Source organism: Nomia melanderi, unplaced genomic scaffold, assembly GCF_051020985.1.
Source record: "Nomia melanderi isolate GNS246 unplaced genomic scaffold, iyNomMela1 scaffold0045, whole genome shotgun sequence".
Classification (NCBI taxonomy): domain Eukaryota; kingdom Metazoa; phylum Arthropoda; class Insecta; order Hymenoptera; family Halictidae; genus Nomia; species Nomia melanderi.
The window spans coordinates 1-17004 of record NW_027475160.1 but is presented as its reverse complement, the minus strand read 5'-3'; the positions used below and the strand labels follow the sequence as shown (position 1 = coordinate 17004).

The 17004-nt window shown below is 45.6% G+C and overlaps 1 pseudogene; it reads right to left on the bottom strand.

Moving 5' to 3' along the window:
- Nucleotides 1–13370: 13370 nt before the first annotated feature.
- Nucleotides 13371–13551, bottom strand: LOC143175320 (U2 spliceosomal RNA; annotated as a pseudogene).
- Between the last annotated feature and the right edge of the window lie 3453 nt (nt 13552–17004).

Genomic DNA, 17004 nt, shown 5'->3' with positions numbered 1-17004 from the left:
GATTTATGTTGTTTTATACTGTTTTATATAAGTTAATCGATTTATAAAGTTTTATTTTAGCTTTATAGAGTTTTATATAGTTTTATATAGATTGATATTGTTTTATGTAGTTTTATATAATTAAAATATGGTTTTAATAGATTTGTATAGCTTTAAATAGTTTTATATAATCGTATATTGTTTTCATAGTATTATTAGTGGTATTCTTTTTATGAGAGGCGATCTGGATGTGTGTCATGAGAGTACGCTTTCATCTTACCCATAAGCCCGAGAAGATGCCTGGATGTGCGTTATGCCAGTACGCATTGATCGTAACCATAAGACCGAGAACCGATCTGGATTTGGGTTTTTCGAGTACAATTTGATCTTAGCCATAAGGCCGAGAAGCGACCTGGATTTTGGTTATTCGAGTACACTTTGATCTTTACCATAAGGCCGAGAAGCGATCTGGATGTATGTCATGTGAGTACACTTTCATCTTACCCATAAGGCCGAGAAGCGATCTGGATGTGTGTTATGCGATTACACTTTGATCTTAGCCATACAGCCGAGAAACGATCTGGTTTTGTGTTATGCGAGTACACTTTGACCTTAGCCATAAGGCCGAGAAGCGGTCTGGATGTGTGTTATGCGAGTACACTTTGATCTTAAACATAAGGCCGAGAATCGATCTAGATTTGGGTTATTCGATCACACTTTGATTTTAGCCATAAGGCCGAGAAGCGATCTGGATATGTGTTACGCAAGTGCACTTTGATCTTAGCCATAAGGCCGAGAATCAATCTGGAATTGGGTTATTCGTGTACACTTTGATCTTGGCCATAAGGCCCAGAAGCGTTCTGGGTGTGTGTTATGCGAATACACTTTGCTCTTAGCCATAAGGCCGAGAAGCGATCTGGATGCGTTTTATGCGTCTACACTTTCATCTTAGTTATAAGGCCGAGAAGCGATGTGGATTCGGGTTATTCGGGTAAATTTTGATCTTAGCCATAAGCCCGTGAAGCGTTCCGTATGTGTGTTATTCCAGTACACTATTACCTTAGCCATAATGCCGAGAAGCGATCTGGATTTGGGTTAATCGAGTACACTTTGAACTTCGCCATAAGGCCGAGAAGCGATGTGGATGTGTGTCATGCGAGTATACTTTGATCTTAGGCATGAGGCCGAGAATCGATATGGATGTTTGTTATGCGAGTACAATCTGATCTTATCCGTAAGGCCGAGAATCGATCTGGATGTGTGTCGTGTGAGTACACTTTGATCTTACCCATAAGGCCGAGAAGCGATCTGGATGTGTGTCATGTGAGTACACTTTGATGTTAGGCATAAGGCCAGGGAGCGATCTGGATTTGGGTCATTCGAGTACACTTTGATCCTAGCCATAAGGCGGAGAAGCGATCTGGTTGTGTGTTATGCGAGTACACTTTGATCTTACCCATAAGGCAGTGCAGCGATTTGGATATGGGTAAATCGAATCCACTTTGATCTTATTCATGAGTCCGTGAAGCGATCTGGATGTGTGTAATGCGAGTACACTTTGATCTTACCCATAAGGCCGAGCAGCGATTTGGATATGGGTTAATCGACTACACTTTGATCTTTTCCATAAGGCCGAGAAGCGATCTGGATGTGTGTCATGTGAGTACACTTTGATCTTACCCATAAGGCCGAGAAGGGATCTGGATGTGTGTTATGCGATTACACTTTGATCTTAGCCATACAGCCGAGAACCGATCTGGATGTGTGTTATGCGATCACAGTTTGATGTTAGCCATAAGGGCGAGAAGTGATCTGGATGTGTGTTATGCGAGTACGCTCTTATCTTAGCCATACGGCCGACAAGCGATCTGGATTTGGGTTATTCGAGTACACTTTGAACTTCGCCATAAGGCCGAGAAGCGATGTGGATGTGTGTCATGCGAGTATACTTTGATCTTAGGCATGAGGCCGAGAATCGATATGGATGTTTGTTATGCGAGTACAATCTGATCTTATCCGTAAGGCTGAGAATCGATCTGGATGTGTGTCGTGTGAGTACACTTTGATCTTACCCATAAGGCCGAGAAGCGATCTGGATGTGTGTCATGTGAGTACACTTTGATGTTAGGCATAAGGCCAGGGAGCGATCTGGATTTGGGTCATTCGAGTACACTTTGATCCTAGCCATAAGGCGGAGAAGCGATCTGGTTGTGTGTTATGCGAGTACACTTTGATCTTACCCATAAGGCAGTGCAGCGATTTGGATATGGGTAAATCGAATCCACTTTGATCTTATTCATGAGTCCGTGAAGCGATCTGGATGTGTGTAATGCGAGTACACTTTGATCTTACCCATAAGGCCGAGCAGCGATTTATATATGGGTTAATCGACTACACTTTGATCTTTTCCATAAGGCCGAGAAGCGATCTGGATGTGTGTCATGTGAGTACACTTTGATCTTACCCATAAGGCCGAGAAGGGATCTGGATGTGTGTTATGCGATTACACTTTGATCTTAGCCATACAGCCGAGAACCGATCTGGATTTGTGTTATGCTAGTATACTTTGACCTTAGCCATAAACCAGTGAAGCGATCTGGATGTGTGTTATGCAAGTGCACTTTGATCTTAGCCATAAGGCCGAGAATCAATCTGGAATTGGGTTATTCGTGTACACTTTGATCTTGGCCATAAGGCCCAGAAGCGTTCTGGGTGTGTGTTATGCGAATACACTTTGCTCTTAGCCATAAGGCCGAGAAGCGATCTGGATGCGTTTTATGCGTGTACACTTTCATCTTAGTTATAAGGCCGAGAAGCGATGTGGATTCGGGTTATTCGGGTAAATTTTGATCTTAGCCATAAGCCCGTGAAGCGTTCCGTATGTGTGTTATTCCAGTACACTATTACCTTAGCCATAATGCCGAGAAGCGATCTGGATTTGGGTTAATCGAGTACACTTTGAACTTCGCCATAAGGCCGAGAAGCGATGTGGATGTGTGTCATGCGAGTATACTTTGATCTTAGGCATGAGGCCGAGAATCGATATGGATGTTTGTTATGCGAGTACAATCTGATCTTATCCGTAAGGCCGAGAATCGATCTGGATGTGTGTCGTGTGAGTACACTTTGATCTTACCCATAAGGCCGAGAAGCGATCTGGATGTGTGTCATGTGAGTACACTTTGATGTTAGGCATAAGGCCAGGGAGCGATCTGGATTTGGGTCATTCGAGTACACTTTGATCCTAGCCATAAGGCGGAGAAGCGATCTGGTTGTGTGTTATGCGAGTACACTTTGATCTTACCCATAAGGCAGTGCAGCGATTTGGATATGGGTAAATCGAATCCACTTTGATCTTATTCATGAGTCCGTGAAGCGATCTGGATGTGTGTAATGCGAGTACACTTTGATCTTACCCATAAGGCCGAGCAGCGATTTGGATATGGGTTAATCGACTACACTTTGATCTTTTCCATAAGGCCGAGAAGCGATCTGGATGTGTGTCATGTGAGTACACTTTGATCTTACCCATAAGGCCGAGAAGGGATCTGGATGTGTGTTATGCGATTACACTTTGATCTTAGCCATACAGCCGAGAACCGATCTGGATGTGTGTTATGCGATCACAGTTTGATGTTAGCCATAAGGGCGAGAAGTGATCTGGATGTGTGTTATGCGAGTACGCTCTTATCTTAGCCATACGGCCGACAAGCGATCTGGATTTGGGTTATTCGAGTACACTTTGAACTTCGCCATAAGGCCGAGAAGCGATGTGGATGTGTGTCATGCGAGTATACTTTGATCTTAGGCATGAGGCCGAGAATCGATATGGATGTTTGTTATGCGAGTACAATCTGATCTTATCCGTAAGGCTGAGAATCGATCTGGATGTGTGTCGTGTGAGTACACTTTGATCTTACCCATAAGGCCGAGAAGCGATCTGGATGTGTGTCATGTGAGTACACTTTGATGTTAGGCATAAGGCCAGGGAGCGATCTGGATTTGGGTCATTCGAGTACACTTTGATCCTAGCCATAAGGCGGAGAAGCGATCTGGTTGTGTGTTATGCGAGTACACTTTGATCTTACCCATAAGGCAGTGCAGCGATTTGGATATGGGTAAATCGAATCCACTTTGATCTTATTCATGAGTCCGTGAAGCGATCTGGATGTGTGTAATGCGAGTACACTTTGATCTTACCCATAAGGCCGAGCAGCGATTTATATATGGGTTAATCGACTACACTTTGATCTTTTCCATAAGGCCGAGAAGCGATCTGGATGTGTGTCATGTGAGTACACTTTGATCTTACCCATAAGGCCGAGAAGGGATCTGGATGTGTGTTATGCGATTACACTTTGATCTTAGCCATACAGCCGAGAACCGATCTGGATTTGTGTTATGCTAGTATACTTTGACCTTAGCCATAAACCAGTGAAGCGATCTGGATGTGTGTTATGCAAGTACACTTTGATCTTAGCCATAAGGCCGAGAAGCGATCTCGATGTGGTTTATACCAGTACATTTTTGTCTTAGCCATAAGGCCGAGAAGCGATCTGTATGTGTGTTATGAGGCGTTTATTTCAAAACATGTTCCCCCGGCCTTACATGCTTCGGCCGGGGGTGGATACATAGTAGCGCCTTTATGGCGATGGCTAATTGATATATTAATTTTAGTTATGATAAAAGTTATCTAGAACCGCCTAGTTGCGGCCTTGGCTATATCGCATATAGATACATACAAGTAGATAGCTGAGTAGGCAAATAAACATAAATTAAAATAAAAGAATACGTTAAAATAATAAATAAATAAATAGATACATATAGATTAAGAGTAGCGAATACAATAGAAATAACATAAATAAATAAATAAATAAATAAATAAATAAATAAATAAATTAATTAATTAATTAATTAATAAATAAATAAATAAATAAAAAGAAAGATAAAAAATGATAAATAAATAAGATCGAGGGATAGGTATGTACACTCTGGGTAGAGTATGTACACAAATTATAATTCCTTAGCCAGTTTCCGGTCATTAAGATGCCCGAGCCTTCGCCGTAGAAACTAACGCAAAGCAGAATAATATAACTTAAAGAAATAATACAAAAACAAGACAAAAATAAAAAGAAAAGTATTAATACATAAATTAAGTAGTCACAAAATATATTATAAAATATAAATAAATATATACGATTCGCAAACTTTTAGTGACAATATTTTGGTTAAACTGGGGCGTATGCGCGTTAGTGCAGGTTCATATAGATGGTAAGCAGCGTGTTGCAGCAGGCGATAGGAGTGAGCCAGGTTTAAAACCAAAACACATAAGTATTACATAAATAAATAAATAAAAGAGCAAATAAATAAATGAATAAATAAATAAATCAATAAATGAATAAATAAATAAATGACTAAATGAATAAATGACTAAATGACTAAATGACTAAATGACTAAATGACTATATGACGAAATGAATAGATGAATAAATGAATAAATGAATAGATGAATAGATGAATAGATGAATAGATGAATAGATGAATAGATGAATAGATGAATAGATGAATAAATGAATAAATGAATATGAATGAATGAATAAATGAATAAATGAATAGATGAATAGATGAATAGATGAATAGATGAATAGATGAATAGATGAATAGATGAATATATGAATAGATGAATAGATGAATAGATGAATAGATGAATAAATGAATAAATGAATAAATGAATATGAATGAATGAATAAATGAATAAATGAATAAATGAATAAATGAATAAATGAATAAATGAATAAATGAATAAATGAATAAATGAATAAATGAATAAATGAATAAATGAATAAATGAATAAATGAATAAATGAATAAATGAATAAATGAATAAATGAATAAATGAATAAATGAATAAATGAATAAATGAATAAATGAATAAATGAATAAATGAATAAATGAATAAATGAATAAATGAATAAATGAATAAATGAATAAATGAATAAATGAATAAATGAATAAATGAATAAATGAATAAATGAATAAATGAATAAATGAATAAATGAATAAATGAATAAATGAATAAATGAATAAATGAATAAATGAATAAATGAATAAATGAATAAATGAATAAATGAATAAATGAATAAATGAATAAATGAATAAATGAATAAATGAATAAATGAATAAATGAATAAATGAATAAATGAATAAATGAATAAATGAATAAATGAATAAATGAATAAATGAATAAATGAATAAATGAATAAATGAATAAATGAATAAATGAATAAATGAATAAATGAATAAATGAATAAATGAATAAATGAATAAATAGATACTTAAATAAATAGACAAATACATAAATAAATAAATAAATAAATAAATAAATAGATAGTTAAATAAATAGACAAATACATAAATAAATAAATAAATAAATAAATAAATAGATAGTTAAATAAATAGACAAATAAATAAATAAATAAATACATAAATAAAGAAATATATAAATAGCTAAAACAATGGACAAATAGGTGGATAAATAAATATGTAAATAGTTAAAACAATAAATAAGTAAATAATAATAAATAGATAAATAAATTGGCAAACACCTGGCTGTTACAGCTGTGGAAAGATAACTGTGCCATAATATGAAATGAATAGAAAGAGTACGAAAGTTGATAGATTAAAAAGAACCAGTGTCCCATCACTAGTAAAATAAGAAAACTAAAGATTGATAAAAAGCGGTTAAGTAATGTCAAAAGTCGATAAATAAAACAGAAGAAAAGTAGTAGTTTAATTAAAACAAATAATTATAGATAGCATAAAAAAGAGAGAAGCAAGAATTAAAATAGATAGTTAAAAGATTAAGAGGGATAGTTGAAAATATTAAAAGCAAAGTGCATAAGTATAGGTTGTTAGTTAAAATTCCATAGTTATTAAAATAATAAAATATAGCTCACAGACACTTGGTTAATGGTTAGGTATCAACTTTTGTAATTACCCTATCGCTGCCTCCGTCTGCTGCTCCTCTACCTAAATCGGGGGAGTTGACCCCCGCAGTTCTTAAATGGGTCGGCCTGGATCAGGGGCCGGGACATCCTCAGTGAGGGCCTCGCGATACTGGCGAACTCCCGAGACGTGCTCCACGTAGATATCCCGGCTCCACCGGACAATATCCGACACAATGAGCCGGCGCATCAGAGATGCGTACCGATTACCGATACGCAAAATCTTCAACACAGACTCATTGGCCGGATCCCAGGAGCCGAGGGCACCGACGACGATCGCGGAGACCGCCACCCGATAACCGCGCCCTCCGAGAACGTCGGCCAGGGGCTTTTACTTCTGTATCTTTCGCGCCCTGGCCTCCTCGAATGAAATATATTCGTTCTCGAAGGGCACGGTAACATCGACGATGACGATGCTCCTTGAGGGCTCGTGCCTGACAACGATGTCAGGCCTAAGAGCCCCCAGATGCCCGTCGATGCCCTCGACCGTCCGGTTAACCCTTAATTCCCCTGGGAGCCGGCAGGCCTTAGCGATGCGGGAAACCACCGCATCGTGGCGAAGTTGCCAGGCCGCCGAATGCAGACGACAGTGGCAAAGGACGCGGGGAAGGGATTCGAGCTCCGCCCCACAGCGCCGGCAACGCTTATCTCCCTCACCCCAGCGTCTTGCCCCGTTAAGAGGCAAGACGTCAAGGCGAGCTCGGTGAATGAAGCGCCAATCGGCGAAGCGGGTGAAGTTGCCGCCGCGGAGGAAGTGGTTTGAAGCACCACTCCGCGACGACACCCCGAATACCTTCCCCTGGTCCTTCTTACGCTGAAGGCGTAGGTGGTAATATTCTACCACTGCCATCCGCAATCGGCGAATCATCTGGACCCTCGCCACGGGCGGGACAATGGTCTCCCGATCGCGAGAACCACTGAGCGTAATCGCGAGCTCAGATCTCTCCTCGCTCCACTGCCAACGCAATCCGAGCAGGTCCCGACTCCTGCGTGCCGCGTTCCGTGCCCTCGACCACAGCGAAGAAATGTCCCCCCCGTCCCTGGCGAAGTACCCCTTCAGCGAACCAGAGAGGTACTCGGCCAGGTCATTGTTCGACGGGTTGGTATGGCCGATTTTCCTGGCTACAGCCTCGCGCAGCGAGTTCCAGTTCAACTCCCTGACCACCGCATCATCCGCCGTCAAAAGACGGAACGCATGAGCGATGGTCAGGACGTCGGCCATGTCAGCAAGCGGAAGCAGTCCATATCCCCCCCTACTAGGTGGGAGGTAGACTACTTCCGCGCTGGCCCGCTGCGGGAGGTTGAGCCAGGACTTGGCCATACGTCGAATCTCTTTGTCGACAGTAATTAAGGGACGTTTCTCCGCGTGGGCTCCCCGCAGGTAGAAGTCGAGGCGTGGCAGTATAAAAGCTGCCACGGTCTCGGCCTTCTGCCACGGGGCCAAGAGGGAACGGTCGACGGCCTGCAGGTCCTGGACCAGCTCTTCGATCGTCAACAGTGGGGTTTAACGGACCTGAAACCTTGTGGGAACGCCCAGGTGTTCGTAGGTCTTACCGGCTGCCAGGGCGCGCATTTCCTGACCCTGGATGGTGAAGCGAGTGGACGGATCTCGCGCGGCCCCCTACCACGATGGTGGAGGGTCGCGCATTTTGCGGGATTAAACTGCAATCCGATGCCACTCGCCGCAGCACCCACTGCCTTTAGCAGCGTTTCCATACCCTCCGGGGTGTCGGCGATCAACGCGAGATCGTCCGCGTACGCCAGGACACTGTGCCGATGGCCGTGCAGCGTGTAACCCGCCGAGGTCCGAGTAGCTGCGCGCAGCACCGGTTCCAGGGCGAGGTTAAACGCCACAGGGCTCATCAGACAGCCCAGGCGCACCCCGGAGAGGATCGGAACGGGGTCGGTAAACCCGTCGGCTTTCAGCACCCGTGTGGTGCAACCGTGGTACATACTCTTCAGAATATTCTGAAGAGTAGAGGGAACCCCGGCCTCCACGAAGGATTGGTAGATGGAGGCGTGGGGGACCGAGCCGAACGCGTTCGCCAGGTCCAACCACGCCACCACTGCCTGACGCCCCCACCTGCGAGCGTCTGTAAGGGCCCCCTGCAACACGAAGTTATGTTCATAACACCCCTCGTACGGCAAGAAGCCCTTTTGCGCGGGACTTAGGCGCTTGTTCTGGACCGACCACGCGACGAGACAGTCAGCCAGAACAGCGGCGGAGAGCTTCGGGGTCGTGTCAGATATGGCCAGCGGTCGCCAGTTTTGACAGGTCGTGGCGATCGCCCTTTTTGTGCACAAGCACAGTGTTGGAAATTTTCCAACACGAGGGGACCGACTCCAGACGAAGACACAAATTGAAAAAAGAGGTCAGCAAATGTGACCCCGGATCTGCCCTTTTTAGATCATTGTAAGTTAGACCGTCGGGACCGGGCGCAGAGTTTGTCATACGCCTGATCCGACGATCTACCTCACTCATTTTTAAGAGCTTCACCAAGGCCACATTGCTGGCCTCGTCTGGAGCCTCGATGGAAGGCGGGGGAGGCCTAGCTCCCAGGTTCCCTGCCGGTAAGTACATGTTGAGAAAGTACTCATGTACCCTGTCCTTAGGCACTTTGCAGTGCAAGGACGGGCCCATGAGCACCTCCTGAACAGCACGCCGGCGGTTCTGCCAGAAGAGCCGTTGTATCCGCGTAGCCTCCCTTACCTGGTCTCCCCGCGTTGGTCCACCTGCCAACACAGGACGATCGCGGTGACCGTTCGAACCGCGAGCCGCTTGGTCGCCCGACACGCCCCTAGCTCTCGCAAGCCGTTGGGGCCTATCCGTCCCGCCCCCTCTCGTGGTCGGTCCCCCGACTCTGAAGCCCTGCAGGTATGCTGCGATTTCCCTCGCAACATCCTCCAGCTGCTCCAGGGAGCCAGCGTTCTGCGCAATGCCGATCAGCAACTCTCTCTCCGAAGGAAACGCTATCCCAACCAAAGGCCGGATGCCGCCCCTTCTTCGAGAGGAATGCCCGGATGCCGCAGGACGCCTGGGCTCACGAGGTCCCGAGGCACGCGAGGGTGCGGTCGTTCTGCGACTTCTCGCAGGTGCGGTCGCCTCCGTCGCGGAGGCAGGAGCACCCCTCACGGTTACATCAACGGTGACGGGCCTCCGATTATCCCTCCCCGCGCGATTTAAAACTACCCCTTCCCGCAAAGTAAAAAGGGAGCCGGGGGCACTACGTGGGACACTCGGGAGTAGCGAAAGGCTAAACGATGTTACGCTACTCACCGAGGGCGCCCCGGAGCACCCTGCTCCAGGCCGATGCGCGTTATTGTGCGCGGCGCTGTTGTTGTTGTTGCTGCTGCTGCTGCTGCCCGGTGGCGGCCGGGCGGGGGACTTTTCTCGCGGTGGTAGAGGAGGCGTCGTCGTCCTCTTCTCTGGCGGCAGCGGCTGCGCCTCCTCTTCGGACGACGAGCTCGACAACAGGATCCCGCGGTGGTGGCGTCGGCAGGATCCAGCGGCGATTCGCCACGGCTCCGGTGATGATTCCGGGGTTGCGGCTGCCCCGGCCGGCTGTGGCACCTCCACCTCTTCGATGGGTGGGAGGAGCGGGGCCGCTGGAGATGGTGGTAGCGGCCTGGCTACCATCGCTCCTCCTACAATAGGCTGGGGGGTCATTATCGGATGGTCGGCGGCGTCCTGGGGCTACGGTGCTTCCTCGGTGGGGGGCTGCGTCTTGGTGGTGGTGGTGATGGCCCGGGCGGTGTAGGGGTGGCCCTGGTTGCTGTACGCAGCCCCCTTTCCGGCGCGACGTCTATCGGCGAGGGAGGTGACGTGTAGGAAGGGGTGCCCGCTGTGACGACGGCGTATGATGGCGAAGCCGCTGTCCTTACCCCCGAGGGTTTCCTTTGGGCGGCCCGAGGTGGTGATGGGCCGCTGGAGGGACCCTTCCCTTGAGCCACCGCCCTTGGAGATGGAGTTTGGGCGGTGGGTGTCCCTTCTAATCTCGGGGGCGTTCTTCTGGCTCCGGTCGAAGCCGCTACCGTCCCCCGTGTGGTGGTGGTGGTTCTTCTGCCCACCTCCACCGGGGCGCTGGCACCCCTCGTACCCCGTGTCACCCGCCCTTGGGTGGTGGTGGGCGGGGTCTTGACGGGTGGGGTCCTCGCTGGAGGGGTGCCAGTCGACCCCCTGGTAGCGGGGGCCGTTCTTCTGCCCGGTGGGGTGAGCCTCGTTGTGGTAGCGGCTGAGGGATCGGAGCCCCTCCCGGTAGCAGGCGCCCTTGCAGCCGGCGGCGATGTCATAGGAGCAGCCGACCCCGATCGCCGCGGCGGGCTGCCGCTCTTATTGACCGGTAGCGTTCCCTTGGGTTTGGTGTAGATTGGTTGTGGGGCGAGGGGTCGAGGGCGCGGGCCGGGCGCTGGTAGTCGGCCCAATGGTGATGGTTAGCGTGGGAGTGCTGGACCGGCTTCAGGGCCGCGCTTTGCCCCCCCCCCCCTAGCCGCCGGTCTCGTTGTCGTCGTCTTCGTCGTCGTCCTCGTAGTCCTCGTTGTTGTCCCCGTCGTAGTTGCAGATGTTTTAGCTGTTGCCGTTGTTGTTGCCGCTGCCGCCATTGTGCGCCGCGTCGTGCAGGTGGTGATTGCCGTCCCCGTTGAATCCCTCGTCGTAGAAAGTGTGTGGGTGGGCGGCTACGTCGCGGCGCACGTCGTTTGCGGGGGCGGGGACTGGGCCGCCAAATTGGCAGCAGCTAACGCAACAGCGCGCGGTTCTACGGAGTCGAATAACGCGGAACTCCCCCGACGAGAGGTGTTGCTCCAACCGGTCGAACCTGTCACGGGAACTGTACAAGTCCCACACGGATTGTTCTGTTGGTCGGATTTGTGTAAAAAGTCGCGATGCAGCCTCTCCACCTTGAGAGGATACCTCCCATCGCCGGTGAAGCTGCACTCACGACACTTGTACGTCAATACAACGCCCGGATGATGTTTCCGGGCGTGCTTTGTCAAATCCGTGTGGGACTTGTACACGCCACTCATCCTGATCCCAGGGACACCGAAGCAGGCAGGGCATCGGAACTCCGCCGGGAAGGGAGTCACCAGGGCGAGATTATTACTCCCCTCGGTAGTGCAGGAGGTGACTGACGCACTATCACCGCGGTCCTGCATCGCTCTTAAGACTAAGTCCTACGCTAAGTGAGACAGAAGAAGAGACAGAGTTGCTGTGGCAAATATTTCTAAGTGCCACAGCGAGGCGAAACGGGGAGGATAGACAGAGTGGGAATAACAGAGGAAGAGAAGAGAAAACTAAGTCCAAAGCGACAGAAGGAATACCGCCACGCGCTAACACCCTACTGACTCCGCCGGCACTAAGTCCGGTGTCGAAGACTGCCTGGAAAAATGACAGCCTCCGACGTGGCAGTCGGTAGGGAGACTAACAGGTGACGGTTACGAAGGAGTGCAGCGATCTCGATGGAGGAAGAGCGACGGAATCACCCACTCCACCGAGGACTGCACTAACTAACGGGTGAGTGGAGTCAGCCTCCACGCGGGCGGTGACTGAAGGGAAAAGAAGGAAGTGGAGGCGCCACTCGACTCGGACCTCACGCGTCCCGGTCCGTTGATACACTTCAACGGATGAGAGAGATCGGAGGAGTGGGTGGACGCGTAGGGGTAAGGTAGAGGACTACCGACGATGATTCGAGCACCGCAGACGGCTGGAGACCGGCTGCGTTACCCTCCTCACTGCCGGGGGGATAGAAAGAGAAGAGAGACTCACTCGGCGCAGGAGTCCAGCGATGCAGGAGCTCTCTCCGAGGGGAATAACACCTCGCTCCTGATTCCTGATCCAGCGGAGGTAGACGTGGATCAGGCGAGCCGTCCTTCCCGTCGGGGTTGCCGATGGCCAAGTCCTGGTGGGTCGTAGCGGTGTTGGGTGACCCACGTAGAGGAAGACCAGGGCTGATGGGGTTGGCCTGTGGTGGTTGTTGGCGTCCAAGTAGAGGGCTGGTTGTCCTAGGACCCTCTTAGACCCTCAGTAGACCCTGGTCGTCCTCTCCCTCGGTTGTCCACGGAAGCAGGATGGTGGGCGGCGCAGGTGGTGATGCGCAGGTGATCCTCCCGCGCAGGTGGGCGGCGCAGGTGTACTCCCGCGCAGGCTTGATCCGGTCCCGTGGCGAAGGCACTTTATCACACTTTACCGCACAACACCTCGAGCACTGATCGTGAACAGACCTTGCCGCGCACACGCCCGATCGCAACTCGGCCCGCACTGTTGCGTAGTACCGCGGCGGGTGAATTTACCGAGATTTCGGGACTTCGCGGAGCCAGAATATTAAGGGGCTTACTCTTTGGAGTCCCGAGTCGGTCCAGCAGGTGAAAAAAAATAAGAGCTCTAATTAGCAGCGCTAATTGAGCCGTTTCTGGCGGCACTGCAGTGCCGGACCGACTCGCGGCGGAAGTGGAGCGAGCCCTAGTGATCCGCCTGAATCCAAAAATCGGGTTAATTTTCTGACTCCGCGATGCGGAGTGTATCAGATATTAAGCTGATAAGAACAGATAAAAAGCGCTTTATTCACAAAGAATGTTCCCCCAGCCTTACATTGTTTGGCTGGGGGTGGATACATAGTAGCGCCTTTATGGCGAAGGCAAAATAGTTGATATAACTCTATAGCGTCTGTCGCTATTTTCAGATCTCAATCGGCGGTGGCTCTTATCTCATAAACACCTTAGCATTTATATGAATCTAGCAAGAGTCTGAATATGTATATACTAGTGGAAGTAGATAGTTAATTGAATAAATAGCCAAACTAGAATAAATTATATAAATAAATAAATAATAGTAGCGTAGATTAAATAAACAAATATACATAGCATACATAAATATAAACAAGAAAAGAAGAGGCACAGAAATATATAAATATACATAAATAAATAAATAAATAAATAGATAAAATAAATAACCAAACAGAAATAAGCGAGAATAAACATTAAAGATTAAATAAACAAATATACATAGCATAAATAAATATGGACAAAATAAATATAAGTGTAGATATATAGCTAAAGGTAATTTTCAATATATACAATTCAGTGGTTAAATATGTACATAATATGTAGTTCCTAGTCAAATCCGGGCTCTACTGTGCCCAGGCCTTCGCCATAGAAAACAGCACAAAAATAAAATAAAATAAATAGATATATAAATATAAATACGATTAAAAGCATCTCAGTAGCGGCTATTTCGCATTTCAATTAGGGCGCATGCGCGGAAGTGCAGTTATAGAGAAGCGGTTAGTATAGAATTAGAGTAGGCGGTTGAGGCAGGGAATGATTAAAATGAATAGATCAGATAGATAAAATAATCAAGTAAATAAATAAATAAATAATAAATAATAAATAAATAAATAAATAGATAAATAAATAAACTGGGATAAAAAAATCAGAAATATAAAAAAATTAAAGAAAAATAAAAGAAAGAGTACCAAATTGATGAATAATTAGAACCAGTGTCACATCACTAATTAAGAAATCGTTACCAAATCTCGTAGTTAGTTCAGAAAGAAAAAATAAACAGATATGTAAATAAATATGTAAATAAATAAATATGTAGATGAATAAATATGTACATAGATAAATATGTGAATAAATAAATGTGTACATAAATAAATAAATACGTAAGTAGAATGAAAGAAAAAAGAAAAAAATATGTAACTAAATAGACAAATATATCGTTAGTCAGTATGTTTGAAATGGTTAAGTAAATAGATAAATAAAAACCAGGAAAAGAATATAATTAAATGAGTTAATAACTAAATAAATAAGTAGTTAAATAAACAGAGTAAGATAGATAGAACATTAATAGTTATATAGACGAAATGATAAATAAATGGCCATAAGGCCGAGAAGCGAACTCGATGTGTGTTATGAGAGTACACTTTGATCTTACCCATAAGGCCGAGCAGCGATTTGGATATGGGTTAATCGACTACACTTTGATCTTAGCCAGAAGGCCGAGAAGCGATTTGGATGAGTGTTATGGGAGTACAGTTTGATCTTAGCCACAAAGCCGAGGAGCGATCTGGATTTGTGTTATTCCAGTTCACTTTGATCTTAGCCATAAAGCCGAGAATCGATCTGCATTTGTGTTATGCGAGTACACTTTGATCTTAGCCGTAAGGCCGAGAAGCTATCTGTATATGGGTTATTCGGGTACAATTTGATCTTACCCATAAGGCCGGGAAGCGGTCTGGATGTGTGTCATGCGAGTTCAATTTGATCTTAGCCATAGTGCCGAGAAGCGATCTGGATGTGTGTTATGCGAGTGCACTTTGACCTTAGCCATAAGGCCGAGCAGCGTTCTGGATTTGTGTTATGCGAGTACACTTTGATCTTAGCCATAAGCCCATGAAGCGTTCTGGATGTGTGTTATTCGAGTACACTTTTATCTTAGCCATAAGGCCTGGAAGCGATCTGGATGTGTGTTATCCGAGTGAAATTTGATCTTAGCCACAAAGCCGAGGAGCGATCTGGATTTGTGTTATTCCAGTTCACTTTGATCTTAGCCATAAAGCCGAGAATCGATCTGCATTTGTGTTATGCGAGTACACTTTGATCTTAGCCGTAAGGCCGAGAAGCTATCTGTATATGGGTTATTCGGGTACAATTTGATCTTACCCATAAGGCCGGGAAGCGGTCTGGATGTGTGTCATGCGAGTTCAATTTGATCTTAGCCATAGTGCCGAGAAGCGATCTGGATGTGTGTTATGCGAGTGCACTTTGACCTTAGCCATAAGGCCGAGCAGCGTTCTGGATTTGTGTTATGCGAGTACACTTTGATCTTAGCCATAAGCCCATGAAGCGTTCTGGATGTGTGTTATTCGAGTACACTTTTATCTTAGCCATAAGGCCTGGAAGCGATCTGGATGTGTGTTATCCGAGTGAAATTTGATCTTAGCCATAAGGACGAGAAGCGATCTGGATGTGTGTTATGCGAGTACACTTTGATCTTATTCATAAGGCTGAGAAGCGTTCTGGGTGAGTTTTATGCCAGTAGAGTTTGATCTTAGCCATAACGCCTAGAAGCGATCTGGTTGTGTGTTATGCGAGTACACCTTGATCTTAGCCATAAGCCGCGAAGCGATCTGGAGTTGGGTTATGCTCGCACACTTTGATCTTAACCATAATACCGGGAAGCGATCTGGATGTGTGTTTTGCGAGTACCCTTTGATCTTAGTAATAAGGCCCAGAAGCGATCTGGATGTGTGTTATGCGCGTCCACTTTGATCTTAACCATAAGGCCTAGAAGCGATCTGGATATGTCTTATGCGAGTACTCTTTGATCATAGCCATAAAGCCGAGCAGCGATCTGGATTTGGGTTGTGCGTGTACACTTCGATCTTAGCCTCAAGGCCGAGACGCGATCTGGCTTTGGGTTCTTCGAGTACACTTTCATTTTTGCCATAAACCCGAGAAGCGATCTTGATGTGTGTTATGAGAGTACACTTTATTCTCAGCCATAAGGCCGATATGCGATCTGGATGTGTGTTATGTGAGTATACATTGATCGTAGCCATAAGGATGAGAAGCGGTCTGGATTTGGGTTATTCGAGTACACTTTGATCTTAGCCATAAGGCCGAGAAGCGATCTGGATTTGGTTTAGTCGAGTACTCTTTGATCTTAGCAATAAGGCCGAGAAGCGATCTGGATGTGTGTTATGCGAGTACGCTTAGATCGTAGCCATGAGTCCCAGAAGCGATCTGGATTTTGTTTATTCGAGTACTAATAATAAACTAATAAACCTATATAAAACTATATAAAACTATATAAAACTATATAAAACTACATATAACTATGTAAAACTATATAAACCTAGAAAAACTATATAAAATTATATGAAGCTGTATAAAACTATATAAAACTATGTAAACCTAATAAAACTATATAAAACTATATAAACCTATGTAAAACTATATAAAACTGTATAAATGTATATAAAACTATTTCAACCTAATGAAACTATATAAAACTGTATAAAACT